The sequence below is a fragment of the Mya arenaria genome, chromosome 12 (assembly GCF_026914265.1).
Source record: "Mya arenaria isolate MELC-2E11 chromosome 12, ASM2691426v1".
Taxonomy (NCBI): Eukaryota; Metazoa; Mollusca; class Bivalvia; order Myida; family Myidae; genus Mya; species Mya arenaria.
In genome coordinates, this window is record NC_069133.1 from 65,459,422 (window position 1) to 65,480,422 (window position 21,001).

At 35.3% G+C, this 21,001-nt stretch overlaps 6 non-coding genes and 2 pseudogenes across 6 annotated transcripts; all 8 read left to right on the forward strand.

The window, feature by feature from the left end:
- Positions 1–5,518: 5,518 nt before the first annotated feature.
- Positions 5,519–5,656, forward strand: LOC128212653 (U1 spliceosomal RNA; annotated as a pseudogene).
- A 374-nt stretch (positions 5,657–6,030) lies between these two features.
- Positions 6,031–6,149, forward strand: LOC128212560 (5S ribosomal RNA). The gene has a single exon (XR_008257480.1). It is a non-coding gene; the product is annotated as a 5S ribosomal RNA (ribosomal RNA).
- A 653-nt stretch (positions 6,150–6,802) lies between these two features.
- LOC128212609 (U1 spliceosomal RNA) lies at positions 6,803–6,966 on the forward strand. The gene has a single exon (XR_008257529.1). It is a non-coding gene; the product is annotated as a U1 spliceosomal RNA (small nuclear RNA).
- Positions 6,967–7,340: 374 nt separating this feature from the next.
- Positions 7,341–7,459, forward strand: LOC128212561 (5S ribosomal RNA). Its single transcript, XR_008257481.1, has one exon. It is a non-coding gene; the product is annotated as a 5S ribosomal RNA (ribosomal RNA).
- Positions 7,460–8,112: 653 nt separating this feature from the next.
- Positions 8,113–8,276, forward strand: LOC128212612 (U1 spliceosomal RNA). The gene has a single exon (XR_008257532.1). It is a non-coding gene; the product is annotated as a U1 spliceosomal RNA (small nuclear RNA).
- A 374-nt stretch (positions 8,277–8,650) lies between these two features.
- Positions 8,651–8,769, forward strand: LOC128212562 (5S ribosomal RNA). Its single transcript, XR_008257482.1, has one exon. It is a non-coding gene; the product is annotated as a 5S ribosomal RNA (ribosomal RNA).
- Positions 8,770–15,533: 6,764 nt separating this feature from the next.
- On the forward strand, positions 15,534–15,671 carry LOC128212655 (U1 spliceosomal RNA; annotated as a pseudogene).
- A 374-nt stretch (positions 15,672–16,045) lies between these two features.
- On the forward strand, positions 16,046–16,164 carry LOC128212563 (5S ribosomal RNA). Its single transcript, XR_008257483.1, has one exon. It is a non-coding gene; the product is annotated as a 5S ribosomal RNA (ribosomal RNA).
- Positions 16,165–21,001: the final 4,837 nt, after the last annotated feature.

The window sequence follows — 21,001 nt, forward strand, 5'->3', positions numbered from 1 at the left end:
CACATCTTGAATTTTGAATGTGGAACTCGAGCATTGGTGACAATGCGGGGACGTGCTCCTCTGTGTCTGCGCTGCCAGCGCATTGGCCACGTGAGGAGCACCTGCCCCGGCATTGTCACTAATGCTGGGGCAGTTGTTTCAGGTGAGGCAACGCCTGATCCTGAGGCTGTTGTGAACGAGGTCGGGGCCGAGGTCGTGGAAGAGAAGGTGCAGGATGTGCAGACAGGAGGGGTGGAGCAGACCAGGGAGGTGGAAGTCACGGAGGAAACTGGGATAGCTGCAGAGGTAGAAGAAACAGAAGGGGATAATGAGGGTGAGATGGAGTTTTCGTCTGAGGCCAGAGGGGAGAAGCGTTCCGCTTCCGAGGAGACGGACCCTGGTTGGGATGTCGTCGACCGTCGGAGGCGGAAGGCCAGGGGCGCGTCTGTGGCCGGGTCTGGGGACTCCAGAGGTCTCAGTGCGATCCTCGTTGAGGATCCTCTGACACCCGAGGAGTCCACGGCCCAGGACACGGTCATGGACGAGCTTCTGTCTATGCAGAGTCCTTTTCATAATTAATCCTTTTTCCTCTTTTTTCCTTTACGATTATGTCTAACGATTTAAAACCTTGTTTTTGCGGAGATTTACCTGAAATGTATTATGGACAGTGCCTTTGCCTCACGATTTCTATTTACGGCTTTGCCGGGTCTAAAATTCACTGTGTACATGTATATATTTTGCTTCTCTTTAGTTGAGCAAGGTTTATCGTTGACACACCATGGTCATATATATAGGCGTTCTTTTTCCAATATATGTCATTTAATACTGTCTGTTTATTTCTGTCTACACGGACAATGTACAGAGTTTACGATGTATCGTCTGCCGTCCATACTACTAGTATTGGATTTTCGTCTGCTAATAGTTTACACCTTTACTTCTTTCGTATTAAACTACTTTATCTCAGAATATTGTAAATTTAGCGTTATTGCCTACATATATCTGTACGTTACAAGGTTTAAATTGAGTGTTCGTCTGCTAGTTATAAACTTAAATCAGAAACAAACTATTTCGTCTGCTTTTGGTTTGATTAGTTTAAACTTAATCTCAAGATTGACAGGTACAATACGGTTTAAAATGATTTATGTACACAGTGTTTATTTAAAATGGCTTTAAATATATTTAGTTTAAATATTAATGGACTTCGGTCTAAACCCAAGCAATCCTTTATAAAGGATTTTATTTCTGCTAATAATGTAGATATACTTTGCTTGCAAGAAACGCATATTAATAATTTCTTTTTCGTTAAAGATATTGAAATACACATTTCAAATAAATACAGATATATATGGAGTTATGGTTTCGGACAGTCAGCTGGAACATGTGTCATAATTATAAATGATAAAATTAATATTGAAAGTTTTCAAACGGATTTTGATGGTCGGTTTTTATATTTAGATTTAGATATTTGTGACTTTAAAGTTAGATTATGTAATATATATGCACCAAATGTTCCTGGGGAACGTAATGAGTACTTTACAAATATTAAACAGTTTTTTGTTACATCAAGGAATTTAATTATTTTAGGAGACTTTAATTTTATTTTTGATACTAGGCTAGATAAAATTGGAGGTAATGTTGATAAAGGTAGTCTTGGTTCAAAAATATTTTCTTCAGTTATTAAAAATTATGGTTTATTTGATGTTTACAGGAATAAACATCCGAATACGGTTAAGATATCTTGGTGTAAAAATGGTATTGGGTGTAGGTTAGATAGAATTTATTTTTCTTTAAAATTCAAAGGCGAAATTATAGATACTGGTTATATGCCATGTCCTCTTTCGGATCATGATTTTGTCTACTTTAAACTTCCTTTAAATAATGATATAAGTATAGGAAAGTCGTATTGGAAATTAAATAATTCCATATTATCAGATGAAGATTTTCAATTAGGTTTTAAGTTCTATTGGAAAATTATTAGTAGAACTGATGAAATTACCCTTGAGTGGTGGGACAAGATGAAGTTATTGATTAAGGAATTTTGCATTGATTATAGTAAATGTAAGAATATTGAATATCACAAAGAGTTAAGAAATTTAATTAAAGAGTATCAAAGTTCAGCGTCTATTAATGAGAGAATATTTATCAAATCTAAAATAAGTGAATTATATAAAGTCAAACATACTGGTGCTCTGATTCGTAGTAAAGTCAATATGATTAATCATAATGAGAATATTTCAAGCTTTTATCATGATGTGGAATTTTCTAAAAATAAAGACAAAATTATATACAAGATAGTCGATAATAACAGAGAGAAAAATACATCTCTTGGAATATTAGATTCTTTTAGGAATTTTTATAAAACTTTGTATGCAGCTGAATATATTGATAGTTCATTAAATGACATTTTTCTACAAGATTTACCCAGAGTTTCTAATGATGACAATGATGATTTAATTCAAAATATTACTGTTACTGATATTGAAACTGCCTTAAAACAAATGAATCACGATAAAACCCCTGGTAGTGATGGGTTAACGTCCTTGTTTTATTTGACATTTTTTAATATTTTTGGTCCAATTTTAGAGAAATTATTCAATATATGCTATGACCTTGGAACTATGTCTAATTCTCAGAAATTATCTTACATTACTTTATTATGTAAAGATAAAAATAATCCGTCTGTTATGAAAAATTATAGACCTATTTCTTTATTAAACGTAGATAGAAAGTTGTTATCTAAAATAATTACTAACAGACTGACCAATGTTTTACCAAGTATTATTGGTATAAGTCAAACATGTTCTATTAAAGGTAGATCTATATTTGATAATATACATTTAATTAGGAATCTATTAGACTATATTGAACAGAAAGATATTACTGCTTGCTTTATAAACTTAGACCAGGAAAAGGCTTTTGACAAAGTGTCGTGGCCATATATGTTCTCTGTTTTACAGAGTTTTGGTTTTGATGATAAATTTATTAAATGGATTAAAGTTTTATATAATGATGTGTCCACATCAGTTATTGTTAATGGACATATTTCAAATCCGTTTCAATTAGAGCGTTCTGTTCGCCAGGGTTGTTCTTTATCTCCGTTATTGTATGTTTTATGTTTAGAACCATTAGCCAAAAAAGTACAAGATGATAAAAATATAAATGGTGTCATAGCTCCGGGTGGTAAATTTCACGTTAAAATGTCTTTATATGCAGACGACAATACTACAGTTCTAACTGACAATCAATCCATTAATTTGTTTTTTAAACATGTTCATAATTTTCAAAGATTGTCTGGTTCAAAAATCAATTTTAATAAGTCATCGGGTATGTTTTTAGGAAAGTGGAAAACTCGAGACGATCATCCTTTTGGTATTTCGTGGGTTGAAAACTGTAAATTATTAGGTTATAAATTTGGTTATGATTTAACTAATGATGATATATGGGGTAAACTATTCAATAATTTTAGAAATACTTTGAATTTATGGTCGTCACGAGCAATGTCGTTTAAAGGTAAAAGTCATATTTTAAATAGCTATGTTGTTTCTAAAATATTGTTTTATATATTTGCCCAGGACATGCATCATTATTACTTGAATAATTTCCAAAAATCATGTTTTAGATACATATGGAGTAGTACTTTTGAACCAGTTTGTAGGAAGTCGTTATACTTACCTTTCAGTCAAGGGGGTTTAAATATACCTTGTATTTCTTTGAAAATTAAAGCTTTCTTTTTGTCGCATATATGTAGATATTTAAATAATGATGATATTCCTTGGAAGTATTTTACAACATATTGGATTGGGATACAAATGCGTACATATAACCCCTTATTTGCTTCTAATTTAATTCCGCATAGTGATTTTGTTCCTCCCTTTTATATTAAATGTCTGAAATATTTAAAAGAATTTGAAGAAATTTCTTCCTTTGTGCCTAACCTATTAAATGCAAAGCAATTATATGCGACTTTTGTTACAAGGAATATTGAACCAAAGTGTGTAAAAGATAATCCATATATTAATTTTAAAAACGCTTTCAGCAATATTTTTTCAAGAGCAGTAGACCCGATATGTAGAAATACTTGTTTTAAACTTGTTCATGACGTCACATACGTTAACTATTACTTATCAAGATTTGATCGTTCTTTACCAAATAAATGCACTTTTTGTGATAGAGTTGAGACTATTGACCATTTATTTATAGAATGTAGCTTTGTTCTACCTTTGAACAAAGCATGTTTATATTTATTCAATCTACTTACAAATGGCAATTATTCATTTAGTAAAAAATGGTTTCATTTCTTTGACATTGAATGTAATCACAATGTTAAATATGTCCTTCTTATTATTTTGTCAGAGTCTAGACATATTATTTGGTGTAGTAGGAATGATGTTAAAAAAGAGAAGAAAACTTTAGCCTCAAGTGATCTCGTTTATAGGTTTTTTAATAGAATAAAATATAGAATTTTAATTGATTATAAAAGGCTACATATTGATAAATTTAAATTGTATTGGTCTGAATTCTGTCTAATAGAACACAGTCAAATCAAGTACTTTACCATTTTAAATCCAAAGTTTCATATTAAATAATATCTTGTGTATGCAATGCTTTCAGTGTCTTTGCTGTTTGTGTTTTTCTTCTGCTTTCAGGTTGATGGCTGCGCAGGAAGGGCATAGCTTGGACTGACGGTCATTTCCCTGGGGGCAGAAGATAGCCATATTATTTGCATTTTATGTATTGTTTGTATTATATGTCTTTTTTCATAGATACTCTGTCTCGCTCTCTCATTTCATGCATCTCATTCATGTGTATATATGTAACCCAGTCAGGGATTCATATCATTTCATGCATACTTTCCTCATTTCACTCACCCTTCATATGTATATATGTAACCCAGTTTTGGGACCATTATCTCATTTCACTCATTTAAGGTTTCGTCAGGGTATCTCTAACCTTTTCTTTATACCAAGGCATTTTTCTAAAATTATTGCTTTTTCGTAAAGTCTTCTTTTTTACATTTCATTTCATTGGTCGGGGGTGAGGGAGGGGACTTGGGGAGGTCCGCACTATGAGCCTCGGTGCGGAACTGCTCGGGTCGTCATCACCATCTTCTGCCAGATATCTTTTTAAATGACAATTCAAAATTATCCTGTTTTTCAAATGTTTGAATTTTTTCACCTTGGTATACTACTAACATACTTGCCTCAGCACCACCAGTTTATAATGTATATAATTGTCTGTATTATGTGTTATTTGCTTCTCCCCTCGACGCTGAGTTTATCTAAAACAGTTTAAATATATAGATATTGACTTTTAAAAATAGTTCAACAAGTGAAAGTGACTTTCAAGTGACTAATAGTGAAACGATATAAAAGTGATCGATTAAGTGAATATAACAGTGACTTTTCCAAACTTCAAAACTATTGCATTATGTTACTTTTGTTATTTATATCAATGTTAAGGTGCTTTCTCGAGGCAAGTTGGGCGGGGCGCTTTACACCCCACCCACATGTTATTTTATGTGAATAAAGTTTTATGAAAAAGAAAAAAATGGCGGTTCCCCCAGGAAGAGGCTCTTCCATTGCACTTCGGTTGGGCTGGCGCCTGCGATTACCCCAAATGTGGGTAACTCGGGTGCGCAATTTATTTGTGTGGGAGATTGCGTTCGCGCTAACTCCCGATCATAATAAAACAAAACTAAAAAATAAAAACATAATAAGAAGGGGTCTCGTCTGACAGCGTGGCCGCTCGTCATTCTAAACGGTAAACACGTGTGCGAGCGCACACGAACGATAGTGTATTAAAAGTGTTACGCGTACAAGCCTGGTATATGGTTATGCTGGTTGTACTTATAAATACGGAATACTTGTTCTATTACCTATTATTTTTAATAATGTTCACGTTTTATATCATTACCAACATCGCCATTATTATTATTATTACTACTATATAATTGAAATGTTGCTATGATATATAATTAAATGTGAAAACTAAAAATAGAACACCGTCTGCTTAAGCAACACCTATATAATGCTTCGTTTTACAGGTACTGATGTCTACGGCCATATCACGTTGAAAACACCGGTTCTCGTCCGATCACCGAAGTTAAGCAACGTCGAGCCCGGTTAGTACTTGGATGGGTGACCGCCTGGGAATACCGGGTGCTGTAGACTTTTACTTTTTGTTTAAATATTATATGTATTAAAATACGTTTTAATGCACGTTTTCGTGCAGTTACGTGTACACACTGCAATTATTTCACACAAAAATGCAAACTTTTGTGAAAATGCGTTACATATAGGACCACTATCGCTGAACAACGTTGTTATTCGTATTTATGACGTTGCGTCTAAGAGTGAACGTCTCTTGAGCGCAATGACGTAGAAGCGCTGCCGTCATGACGTTGTGACGCGATGTTAAATTTCAACTGACGTCGCAGACTTGGCAACGTCAGGAAGACATTAGTTTTTGCGTGGATACGTTACGTTACGAAGCAAGTGTTTGTATTGACACATGTTTTTAAAATGATGTGAATTTTGCGCTTTGTTGTTACGACATACTTACATGAGTCATGGCTACTTATACACACATATTGAATGCAGCGGTTACGTACAAACCGGAAGCACCACTCTAACCTTGCATACACAAAATATGCGTTTTAACGAAAATGCGAAATGAGAACGGGGTTTCTGCCCAAACACGGAAACAATGTGCGCAAGCGAATACAGCGCGCGCGACAAGACCGCGGTACCCTTGTTTGACCAGGCCTGTACTCGGAAACTGTATTCATGTTGGTATATAAGTGAAATAGCCGCCGCTGCCCAGCATACTTACCTGGCACAGGGGATACCGTGATCAAGATGGCGGTTCCCCCAGGAAGAGGCTCTTCCATTGCACTTCGGTTGGGCTGGCGCCTGCGATTACCCCAAATGTGGGTAACTCGGGTGCGCAATTTATTTGTGTGGGAGATTGCGTTCGCGCTAACTCCCGATCATAATAAAACAAAACTAAAAAATAAAAACATAATAAGAAGGGGTCTCGTCTGACAGCGTGGCCGCTCGTCATTCTAAACGGTAAACACGTGTGCGAGCGCACACGAACGATAGTGTATTAAAAGTGTTACGCGTACAAGCCTGGTATATGGTTATGCTGGTTGTACTTATAAATACGGAATACTTGTTCTATTACCTATTATTTTTAATAATGTTCACGTTTTATATCATTACCAACATCGCCATTATTATTATTATTACTACTATATAATTGAAATGTTGCTATGATATATAATTAAATGTGAAAACTAAAAATAGAACACCGTCTGCTTAAGCAACACCTATATAATGCTTCGTTTTACAGGTACTGATGTCTACGGCCATATCACGTTGAAAACACCGGTTCTCGTCCGATCACCGAAGTTAAGCAACGTCGAGCCCGGTTAGTACTTGGATGGGTGACCGCCTGGGAATACCGGGTGCTGTAGACTTTTACTTTTTGTTTAAATATTATATGTATTAAAATACGTTTTAATGCACGTTTTCGTGCAGTTACGTGTACACACTGCAATTATTTCACACAAAAATGCAAACTTTTGTGAAAATGCGTTACATATAGGACCACTATCGCTGAACAACGTTGTTATTCGTATTTATGACGTTGCGTCTAAGAGTGAACGTCTCTTGAGCGCAATGACGTAGAAGCGCTGCCGTCATGACGTTGTGACGCGATGTTAAATTTCAACTGACGTCGCAGACTTGGCAACGTCAGGAAGACATTAGTTTTTGCGTGGATACGTTACGTTACGAAGCAAGTGTTTGTATTGACACATGTTTTTAAAATGATGTGAATTTTGCGCTTTGTTGTTACGACATACTTACATGAGTCATGGCTACTTATACACACATATTGAATGCAGCGGTTACGTACAAACCGGAAGCACCACTCTAACCTTGCATACACAAAATATGCGTTTTAACGAAAATGCGAAATGAGAACGGGGTTTCTGCCCAAACACGGAAACAATGTGCGCAAGCGAATACAGCGCGCGCGACAAGACCGCGGTACCCTTGTTTGACCAGGCCTGTACTCGGAAACTGTATTCATGTTGGTATATAAGTGAAATAGCCGCCGCTGCCCAGCATACTTACCTGGCACAGGGGATACCGTGATCAAGATGGCGGTTCCCCCAGGAAGAGGCTCTTCCATTGCACTTCGGTTTGGCTGGCGCCTGCGATTACCCCAAATGTGGGTAACTCGGGTGCGCAATTTATTTGTGTGGGAGATTGCGTTCGCGCTAACTCCCGATCATAATAAAACAAAACTAAAAAATAAAAACATAATAAGAAGGGGTCTCGTCTGACAGCGTGGCCGCTCGTCATTCTAAACGGTAAACACGTGTGCGAGCGCACACGAACGATAGTGTATTAAAAGTGTTACGCGTACAAGCCTGGTATATGGTTATGCTGGTTGTACTTATAAATACGGAATACTTGTTCTATTACCTATTATTTTTAATAATGTTCACGTTTTATATCATTACCAACATCGCCATTATTATTATTATTACTACTATATAATTGAAATGTTGCTATGATATATAATTAAATGTGAAAACTAAAAATAGAACACCGTCTGCTTAAGCAACACCTATATAATGCTTCGTTTTACAGGTACTGATGTCTACGGCCATATCACGTTGAAAACACCGGTTCTCGTCCGATCACCGAAGTTAAGCAACGTCGAGCCCGGTTAGTACTTGGATGGGTGACCGCCTGGGAATACCGGGTGCTGTAGACTTTTACTTTTTGTTTAAATATTATATGTATTAAAATACGTTTTAATGCACGTTTTCGTGCAGTTACGTGTACACACTGCAATTATTTCACACAAAAATGCAAACTTTTGTGAAAATGCGTTACATATAGGACCACTATCGCTGAACAACGTTGTTATTCGTATTTATGACGTTGCGTCTAAGAGTGAACGTCTCTTGAGCGCAATGACGTAGAAGCGCTGCCGTCATGACGTTGTGACGCGATGTTAAATTTCAACTGACGTCGCAGACTTGGCAACGTCAGGAAGACATTAGTTTTTGCGTGGATACGTTACGTTACGAAGCAAGTGTTTGTATTGACACATGTTTTTAAAATGATGTGAATTTTGCGCTTTGTTGTTACGACATACTTACATGAGTCATGGCTACTTATACACACATATTGAATGCAGCGGTTACGTACAAACCGGAAGCACCACTCTAACCTTGCATACACAAAATATGCGTTTTAACGAAAATGCGAAATGAGAACGGGGTTTCTGCCCAAACACGGAAACAATGTGCGCAAGCGAATACAGCGCGCGCGACAAGACCGCGGTACCCTTGTTTGACCAGGCCTGTACTCGGAAACTGTATTCATGTTGGTATATAAGTGAAATAGCCGCCGCTGCCCAGCATACTTACCTGGCACAGGGGATACCGTGATCTGCATGCAGTAATTTCGTTTTCCTCGTGGAGCTTTACTTAAAGTGTATTTCAGTGGAGTGTTAAATAAACATGACTAGTATTGCTGCATACTTTCCCGCATTAGTGGGAAAGGCAGTTAGTGCGGACATAGAAAATAGATCCGTGAAAATTTCATGTATGAACAATAGAAATGTTTCTATGGCTGACTTAGTCATGATGATGGGAAAGTATAATGTAGACGCAGGAGAAGTGGACACCATTTCCAGGGGACCTCCGGGATCACGATTTTTCGAAGTGTCTTTACGCAGCCGAGATGTGGTGGAGCGATTTATAGGAAATACTGATTTTTCATATAGAGGGAAAAATTTCAGTGTGGTTGATTATCATAATCAAATCGTTGAGTGTCGTGTGCACTGGTTGCCAGTGCACACATGTGCAAATGTACTTCATAGCATTTTTGAACGTTATGGAAAGGTCCTGGGTATTTCTGATGACGCGATCAAGTTCGGGGAAAATTCCGTTAAAACAGGAATAAGGATTGTCAAAATTTCAGTGAATGAAATAGAAAAGGGGCAAATTCCCCACATCTTGAATTTTGAATGTGGAACTCGAGCATTGGTGACAATGCGGGGACGTGCTCCTCTGTGTCTGCGCTGCCAGCGCATTGGCCACGTGAGGAGCACCTGCCCCGGCATTGTCACTAATGCTGGGGCAGTTGTTTCAGGTGAGGCAACGCCTGATCCTGAGGCTGTTGTGAACGAGGTCGGGGCCGAGGTCGTGGAAGAGAAGGTGCAGGATGTGCAGACAGGAGGGGTGGAGCAGACCAGGGAGGTGGAAGTCACGGAGGAAACTGGGATAGCTGCAGAGGTAGAAGAAACAGAAGGGGATAATGAGGGTGAGATGGAGTTTTCGTCTGAGGCCAGAGGGGAGAAGCGTTCCGCTTCCGAGGAGACGGACCCTGGTTGGGATGTCGTCGACCGTCGGAGGCGGAAGGCCAGGGGCGCGTCTGTGGCCGGGTCTGGGGACTCCAGAGGTCTCAGTGCGATCCTCGTTGAGGATCCTCTGACACCCGAGGAGTCCACGGCCCAGGACACGGTCATGGACGAGCTTCTGTCTATGCAGAGTCCTTTTCATAATTAATCCTTTTTCCTCTTTTTTCCTTTACGATTATGTCTAACGATTTAAAACCTTGTTTTTGCGGAGATTTACCTGAAATGTATTATGGACAGTGCCTTTGCCTCACGATTTCTATTTACGGCTTTGCCGGGTCTAAAATTCACTGTGTACATGTATATATTTTGCTTCTCTTTAGTTGAGCAAGGTTTATCGTTGACACACCATGGTCATATATATAGGCGTTCTTTTTCCAATATATGTCATTTAATACTGTCTGTTTATTTCTGTCTACACGGACAATGTACAGAGTTTACGATGTATCGTCTGCCGTCCATACTACTAGTATTGGATTTTCGTCTGCTAATAGTTTACACCTTTACTTCTTTCGTATTAAACTACTTTATCTCAGAATATTGTAAATTTAGCGTTATTGCCTACATATATCTGTACGTTACAAGGTTTAAATTGAGTGTTCGTCTGCTAGTTATAAACTTAAATCAGAAACAAACTATTTCGTCTGCTTTTGGTTTGATTAGTTTAAACTTAATCTCAAGATTGACAGGTACAATACGGTTTAAAATGATTTATGTACACAGTGTTTATTTAAAATGGCTTTAAATATATTTAGTTTAAATATTAATGGACTTCGGTCTAAACCCAAGCAATCCTTTATAAAGGATTTTATTTCTGCTAATAATGTAGATATACTTTGCTTGCAAGAAACGCATATTAATAATTTCTTTTTCGTTAAAGATATTGAAATACACATTTCAAATAAATACAGATATATATGGAGTTATGGTTTCGGACAGTCAGCTGGAACATGTGTCATAATTATAAATGATAAAATTAATATTGAAAGTTTTCAAACGGATTTTGATGGTCGGTTTTTATATTTAGATTTAGATATTTGTGACTTTAAAGTTAGATTATGTAATATATATGCACCAAATGTTCCTGGGGAACGTAATGAGTACTTTACAAATATTAAACAGTTTTTTGTTACATCAAGGAATTTAATTATTTTAGGAGACTTTAATTTTATTTTTGATACTAGGCTAGATAAAATTGGAGGTAATGTTGATAAAGGTAGTCTTGGTTCAAAAATATTTTCTTCAGTTATTAAAAATTATGGTTTATTTGATGTTTACAGGAATAAACATCCGAATACGGTTAAGATATCTTGGTGTAAAAATGGTATTGGGTGTAGGTTAGATAGAATTTATTTTTCTTTAAAATTCAAAGGCGAAATTATAGATACTGGTTATATGCCATGTCCTCTTTCGGATCATGATTTTGTCTACTTTAAACTTCCTTTAAATAATGATATAAGTATAGGAAAGTCGTATTGGAAATTAAATAATTCCATATTATCAGATGAAGATTTTCAATTAGGTTTTAAGTTCTATTGGAAAATTATTAGTAGAACTGATGAAATTACCCTTGAGTGGTGGGACAAGATGAAGTTATTGATTAAGGAATTTTGCATTGATTATAGTAAATGTAAGAATATTGAATATCACAAAGAGTTAAGAAATTTAATTAAAGAGTATCAAAGTTCAGCGTCTATTAATGAGAGAATATTTATCAAATCTAAAATAAGTGAATTATATAAAGTCAAACATACTGGTGCTCTGATTCGTAGTAAAGTCAATATGATTAATCATAATGAGAATATTTCAAGCTTTTATCATGATGTGGAATTTTCTAAAAATAAAGACAAAATTATATACAAGATAGTCGATAATAACAGAGAGAAAAATACATCTCTTGGAATATTAGATTCTTTTAGGAATTTTTATAAAACTTTGTATGCAGCTGAATATATTGATAGTTCATTAAATGACATTTTTCTACAAGATTTACCCAGAGTTTCTAATGATGACAATGATGATTTAATTCAAAATATTACTGTTACTGATATTGAAACTGCCTTAAAACAAATGAATCACGATAAAACCCCTGGTAGTGATGGGTTAACGTCCTTGTTTTATTTGACATTTTTTAATATTTTTGGTCCAATTTTAGAGAAATTATTCAATATATGCTATGACCTTGGAACTATGTCTAATTCTCAGAAATTATCTTACATTACTTTATTATGTAAAGATAAAAATAATCCGTCTGTTATGAAAAATTATAGACCTATTTCTTTATTAAACGTAGATAGAAAGTTGTTATCTAAAATAATTACTAACAGACTGACCAATGTTTTACCAAGTATTATTGGTATAAGTCAAACATGTTCTATTAAAGGTAGATCTATATTTGATAATATACATTTAATTAGGAATCTATTAGACTATATTGAACAGAAAGATATTACTGCTTGCTTTATAAACTTAGACCAGGAAAAGGCTTTTGACAAAGTGTCGTGGCCATATATGTTCTCTGTTTTACAGAGTTTTGGTTTTGATGATAAATTTATTAAATGGATTAAAGTTTTATATAATGATGTGTCCACATCAGTTATTGTTAATGGACATATTTCAAATCCGTTTCAATTAGAGCGTTCTGTTCGCCAGGGTTGTTCTTTATCTCCGTTATTGTATGTTTTATGTTTAGAACCATTAGCCAAAAAAGTACAAGATGATAAAAATATAAATGGTGTCATAGCTCCGGGTGGTAAATTTCACGTTAAAATGTCTTTATATGCAGACGACAATACTACAGTTCTAACTGACAATCAATCCATTAATTTGTTTTTTAAACATGTTCATAATTTTCAAAGATTGTCTGGTTCAAAAATCAATTTTAATAAGTCATCGGGTATGTTTTTAGGAAAGTGGAAAACTCGAGACGATCATCCTTTTGGTATTTCGTGGGTTGAAAACTGTAAATTATTAGGTTATAAATTTGGTTATGATTTAACTAATGATGATATATGGGGTAAACTATTCAATAATTTTAGAAATACTTTGAATTTATGGTCGTCACGAGCAATGTCGTTTAAAGGTAAAAGTCATATTTTAAATAGCTATGTTGTTTCTAAAATATTGTTTTATATATTTGCCCAGGACATGCATCATTATTACTTGAATAATTTCCAAAAATCATGTTTTAGATACATATGGAGTAGTACTTTTGAACCAGTTTGTAGGAAGTCGTTATACTTACCTTTCAGTCAAGGGGGTTTAAATATACCTTGTATTTCTTTGAAAATTAAAGCTTTCTTTTTGTCGCATATATGTAGATATTTAAATAATGATGATATTCCTTGGAAGTATTTTACAACATATTGGATTGGGATACAAATGCGTACATATAACCCCTTATTTGCTTCTAATTTAATTCCGCATAGTGATTTTGTTCCTCCCTTTTATATTAAATGTCTGAAATATTTAAAAGAATTTGAAGAAATTTCTTCCTTTGTGCCTAACCTATTAAATGCAAAGCAATTATATGCGACTTTTGTTACAAGGAATATTGAACCAAAGTGTGTAAAAGATAATCCATATATTAATTTTAAAAACGCTTTCAGCAATATTTTTTCAAGAGCAGTAGACCCGATATGTAGAAATACTTGTTTTAAACTTGTTCATGACGTCACATACGTTAACTATTACTTATCAAGATTTGATCGTTCTTTACCAAATAAATGCACTTTTTGTGATAGAGTTGAGACTATTGACCATTTATTTATAGAATGTAGCTTTGTTCTACCTTTGAACAAAGCATGTTTATATTTATTCAATCTACTTACAAATGGCAATTATTCATTTAGTAAAAAATGGTTTCATTTCTTTGACATTGAATGTAATCACAATGTTAAATATGTCCTTCTTATTATTTTGTCAGAGTCTAGACATATTATTTGGTGTAGTAGGAATGATGTTAAAAAAGAGAAGAAAACTTTAGCCTCAAGTGATCTCGTTTATAGGTTTTTTAATAGAATAAAATATAGAATTTTAATTGATTATAAAAGGCTACATATTGATAAATTTAAATTGTATTGGTCTGAATTCTGTCTAATAGAACACAGTCAAATCAAGTACTTTACCATTTTAAATCCAAAGTTTCATATTAAATAATATCTTGTGTATGCAATGCTTTCAGTGTCTTTGCTGTTTGTGTTTTTCTTCTGCTTTCAGGTTGATGGCTGCGCAGGAAGGGCATAGCTTGGACTGACGGTCATTTCCCTGGGGGCAGAAGATAGCCATATTATTTGCATTTTATGTATTGTTTGTATTATATGTCTTTTTTCATAGATACTCTGTCTCGCTCTCTCATTTCATGCATCTCATTCATGTGTATATATGTAACCCAGTCAGGGATTCATATCATTTCATGCATACTTTCCTCATTTCACTCACCCTTCATATGTATATATGTAACCCAGTTTTGGGACCATTATCTCATTTCACTCATTTAAGGTTTCGTCAGGGTATCTCTAACCTTTTCTTTATACCAAGGCATTTTTCTAAAATTATTGCTTTTTCGTAAAGTCTTCTTTTTTACATTTCATTTCATTGGTCGGGGGTGAGGGAGGGGACTTGGGGAGGTCCGCACTATGAGCCTCGGTGCGGAACTGCTCGGGTCGTCATCACCATCTTCTGCCAGATATCTTTTTAAATGACAATTCAAAATTATCCTGTTTTTCAAATGTTTGAATTTTTTCACCTTGGTATACTACTAACATACTTGCCTCAGCACCACCAGTTTATAATGTATATAATTGTCTGTATTATGTGTTATTTGCTTCTCCCCTCGACGCTGAGTTTATCTAAAACAGTTTAAATATATAGATATTGACTTTTAAAAATAGTTCAACAAGTGAAAGTGACTTTCAAGTGACTAATAGTGAAACGATATAAAAGTGATCGATTAAGTGAATATAACAGTGACTTTTCCAAACTTCAAAACTATTGCATTATGTTACTTTTGTTATTTATATCAATGTTAAGGTGCTTTCTCGAGGCAAGTTGGGCGGGGCGCTTTACACCCCACCCACATGTTATTTTATGTGAATAAAGTTTTATGAAAAAGAAAAAAATGGCGGTTCCCCCAGGAAGAGGCTCTTCCATTGCACTTCGGTTGGGCTGGCGCCTGCGATTACCCCAAATGTGGGTAACTCGGGTGCGCAATTTATTTGTGTGGGAGATTGCGTTCGCGCTAACTCCCGATCATAATAAAACAAAACTAAAAAATAAAAACATAATAAGAAGGGGTCTCGTCTGACAGCGTGGCCGCTCGTCATTCTAAACGGTAAACACGTGTGCGAGCGCACACGAACGATAGTGTATTAAAAGTGTTACGCGTACAAGCCTGGTATATGGTTATGCTGGTTGTACTTATAAATACGGAATACTTGTTCTATTACCTATTATTTTTAATAATGTTCACGTTTTATATCATTACCAACATCGCCATTATTATTATTATTACTACTATATAATTGAAATGTTGCTATGATATATAATTAAATGTGAAAACTAAAAATAGAACACCGTCTGCTTAAGCAACACCTATATAATGCTTCGTTTTACAGGTACTGATGTCTACGGCCATATCACGTTGAAAACACCGGTTCTCGTCCGATCACCGAAGTTAAGCAACGTCGAGCCCGGTTAGTACTTGGATGGGTGACCGCCTGGGAATACCGGGTGCTGTAGACTTTTACTTTTTGTTTAAATATTATATGTATTAAAATACGTTTTAATGCACGTTTTCGTGCAGTTACGTGTACACACTGCAATTATTTCACACAAAAATGCAAACTTTTGTGAAAATGCGTTACATATAGGACCACTATCGCTGAACAACGTTGTTATTCGTATTTATGACGTTGCGTCTAAGAGTGAACGTCTCTTGAGCGCAATGACGTAGAAGCGCTGCCGTCATGACGTTGTGACGCGATGTTAAATTTCAACTGACGTCGCAGACTTGGCAACGTCAGGAAGACATTAGTTTTTGCGTGGATACGTTACGTTACGAAGCAAGTGTTTGTATTGACACATGTTTTTAAAATGATGTGAATTTTGCGCTTTGTTGTTACGACATACTTACATGAGTCATGGCTACTTATACACACATATTGAATGCAGCGGTTACGTACAAACCGGAAGCACCACTCTAACCTTGCATACACAAAATATGCGTTTTAACGAAAATGCGAAATGAGAACGGGGTTTCTGCCCAAACACGGAAACAATGTGCGCAAGCGAATACAGCGCGCGCGACAAGACCGCGGTACCCTTGTTTGACCAGGCCTGTACTCGGAAACTGTATTCATGTTGGTATATAAGTGAAATAGCCGCCGCTGCCCAGCATACTTACCTGGCACAGGGGATACCGTGATCTGCATGCAGTAATTTCGTTTTCCTCGTGGAGCTTTACTTAAAGTGTATTTCAGTGGAGTGTTAAATAAACATGACTAGTATTGCTGCATACTTTCCCGCATTAGTGGGAAAGGCAGTTAGTGCGGACATAGAAAATAGATCCGTGAAAATTTCATGTATGAACAATAGAAATGTTTCTATGGCTGACTTAGTCATGATGATGGGAAAGTATAATGTAGACGCAGGAGAAGTGGACACCATTTCCAGGGGACCTCCGGGATCACGATTTTTCGAAGTGTCTTTACGCAGCCGAGATGTGGTGGAGCGATTTATAGGAAATACTGATTTTTCATATAGAGGGAAAAATTTCAGTGTGGTTGATTATCATAATCAAATCGTTGAGTGTCGTGTGCACTGGTTGCCAGTGCACACATGTGCAAATGTACTTCATAGCATTTTTGAACGTTATGGAAAGGTCCTGGGTATTTCTGATGACGCGATCAAGTTCGGGGAAAATTCCGTTAAAACAGGAATAAGGATTGTCAAAATTTCAGTGAATGAAATAGAAAAGGGGCAAATTCCCCACATCTTGAATTTTGAATGTGGAACTCGAGCATTGGTGACAATGCGGGGACGTGCTCCTCTGTGTCTGCGCTGCCAGCGCATTGGCCACGTGAGGAGCACCTGCCCCGGCATTGTCACTAATGCTGGGGCAGTTGTTTCAGGTGAGGCAACGCCTGATCCTGAGGCTGTTGTGAACGAGGTCGGGGCCGAGGTCGTGGAAGAGAAGGTGCAGGATGTGCAGACAGGAGGGGTGGAGCAGACCAGGGAGGTGGAAGTCACGGAGGAAACTGGGATAGCTGCAGAGGTAGAAGAAACAGAAGGGGATAATGAGGGTGAGATGGAGTTTTCGTCTGAGGCCAGAGGGGAGAAGCGTTCCGCTTCCGAGGAGACGGACCCTGGTTGGGATGTCGTCGACCGTCGGAGGCGGAAGGCCAGGGGCGCGTCTGTGGCCGGGTCTGGGGACTCCAGAGGTCTCAGTGCGATCCTCGTTGAGGATCCTCTGACACCCGAGGAGTCCACGGCCCAGGACACGGTCATGGACGAGCTTCTGTCTATGCAGAGTCCTTTTCATAATTAATCCTTTTTCCTCTTTTTTCCTTTACGATTATGTCTAACGATTTAAAACCTTGTTTTTGCGGAGATTTACCTGAAATGTATTATGGACAGTGCCTTTGCCTCACGATTTCTATTTACGGCTTTGCCGGGTCTAAAATTCACTGTGTACATGTATATATTTTGCTTCTCTTTAGTTGAGCAAGGTTTATCGTTGACACACCATGGTCATATATATAGGCGTTCTTTTTCCAATATATGTCATTTAATACTGTCTGTTTATTTCTGTCTACACGGACAATGTACAGAGTTTACGATGTATCGTCTGCCGTCCATACTACTAGTATTGGATTTTCGTCTGCTAATAGTTTACACCTTTACTTCTTTCGTATTAAACTACTTTATCTCAGAATATTGTAAATTTAGCGTTATTGCCTACATATATCTGTACGTTACAAGGTTTAAATTGAGTGTTCGTCTGCTAGTTATAAACTTAAATCAGAAACAAACTATTTCGTCTGCTTTTGGTTTGATTAGTTTAAACTTAATCTCAAGATTGACAGGTACAATACGGTTTAAAATGATTTATGTACACAGTGTTTATTTAAAATGGCTTTAAATATATTTAGTTTAAATATTAATGGACTTCGGTCTAAACCCAAGCAATCCTTTATAAAGGATTTTATTTCTGCTAATAATGTAGATATACTTTGCTTGCAAGAAACGCATATTAATAATTTCTTTTTCGTTAAAGATATTGAAATACACATTTCAAATAAATACAGATATATATGGAGTTATGGTTTCGGACAGTCAGCTGGAACATGTGTCATAATTATAAATGATAAAATTAATATTGAAAGTTTTCAAACGGATTTTGATGGTCGGTTTTTATATTTAGATTTAGATATTTGTGACTTTAAAGTTAGATTATGTAATATATATGCACCAAATGTTCCTGGGGAACGTAATGAGTACTTTACAAATATTAAACAGTTTTTTGTTACATCAAGGAATTTAATTATTTTAGGAGACTTTAATTTTATTTTTGATACTAGGCTAGATAAAATTGGAGGTAATGTTGATAAAGGTAGTCTTGGTTCAAAAATATTTTCTTCAGTTATTAAAAATTATGGTTTATTTGATGTTTACAGGAATAAACATCCGAATACGGTTAAGATATCTTGGTGTAAAAATGGTATTGGGTGTAGGTTAGATAGAATTTATTTTTCTTTAAAATTCAAAGGCGAAATTATAGATACTGGTTATATGCCATGTCCTCTTTCGGATCATGATTTTGTCTACTTTAAACTTCCTTTAAATAATGATATAAGTATAGGAAAGTCGTATTGGAAATTAAATAATTCCATATTATCAGATGAAGATTTTCAATTAGGTTTTAAGTTCTATTGGAAAATTATTAGTAGAACTGATGAAATTACCCTTGAGTGGTGGGACAAGATGAAGTTATTGATTAAGGAATTTTGCATTGATTATAGTAAATGTAAGAATATTGAATATCACAAAGAGTTAAGAAATTTAATTAAAGAGTATCAAAGTTCAGCGTCTATTAATGAGAGAATATTTATCAAATCTAAAATAAGTGAATTATATAAAGTCAAACATACTGGTGCTCTGATTCGTAGTAAAGTCAATATGATTAATCATAATGAGAATATTTCAAGCTTTTATCATGATGTGGAATTTTCTAAAAATAAAGACAAAATTATATACAAGATAGTCGATAATAACAGAGAGAAAAATACATCTCTTGGAATATTAGATTCTTTTAGGAATTTTTATAAAACTTTGTATGCAGCTGAATATATTGATAGTTCATTAAATGACATTTTTCTACAAGATTTACCCAGAGTTTCTAATGATGACAATGATGATTTAATTCAAAATATTACTGTTACTGATATTGAAACTGCCTTAAAACAAATGAATCACGATAAAACCCCTGGTAGTGATGGGTTAACGTCCTTGTTTTATTTGACATTTTTTAATATTTTTGGTCCAATTTTAGAGAAATTATTCAATATATGCTATGACCTTGGAACTATGTCTAATTCTCAGAAATTATCTTACATTACTTTATTATGTAAAGATAAAAATAATCCGTCTGTTATGAAAAATTATAGACCTATTTCTTTATTAAACGTAGATAGAAAGTTGTTATCTAAAATAATTACTAACAGACTGACCAATGTTTTACCAAGTATTATTGGTATAAGTCAAACATGTTCTATTAAAGGTAGATCTATATTTGATAATATACATTTAATTAGGAATCTATTAGACTATATTGAACAGAAAGATATTACTGCTTGCTTTATAAACTTAGACCAGGAAAAGGCTTTTGACAAAGTGTCGTGGCCATATATGTTCTCTGTTTTACAGAGTTTTGGTTTTGATGATAAATTTATTAAATGGATTAAAGTTTTATATAATGATGTGTCCACATCAGTTATTGTTAATGGACATATTTCAAATCCGTTTCAATTAGAGCGTTCTGTTCGCCAGGGTTGTTCTTTATCTCCGTTATTGTATGTTTTATGTTTAGAACCATTAGCCAAAAAAGTACAAGATGATAAAAATATAAATGGTGTCATAGCTCCGGGTGGTAAATTTCACGTTAAAATGTCTTTATATGCAGACGACAATACTACAGTTCTAACTGACAATCAATCCATTAATTTGTTTTTTAAACATGTTCATAATTTTCAAAGATTGTCTGGTTCAAAAATCAATTTTAATAAGTCATCGGGTATGTTTTTAGGAAAGTGGAAAACTCGAGACGATCATCCTTTTGGTATTTCGTGGGTTGAAAACTGTAAATTATTAGGTTATAAATTTGGTTATGATTTAACTAATGATGATATATGGGGTAAACTATTCAATAATTTTAGAAATACTTTGAATTTATGGTCGTCACGAGCAATGTCGTTTAAAGGTAAAAGTCATATTTTAAATAGCTATGTTGTTTCTAAAATATTGTTTTATATATTTGCCCAGGACATGCATCATTATTACTTGAATAATTTCCAAAAATCAT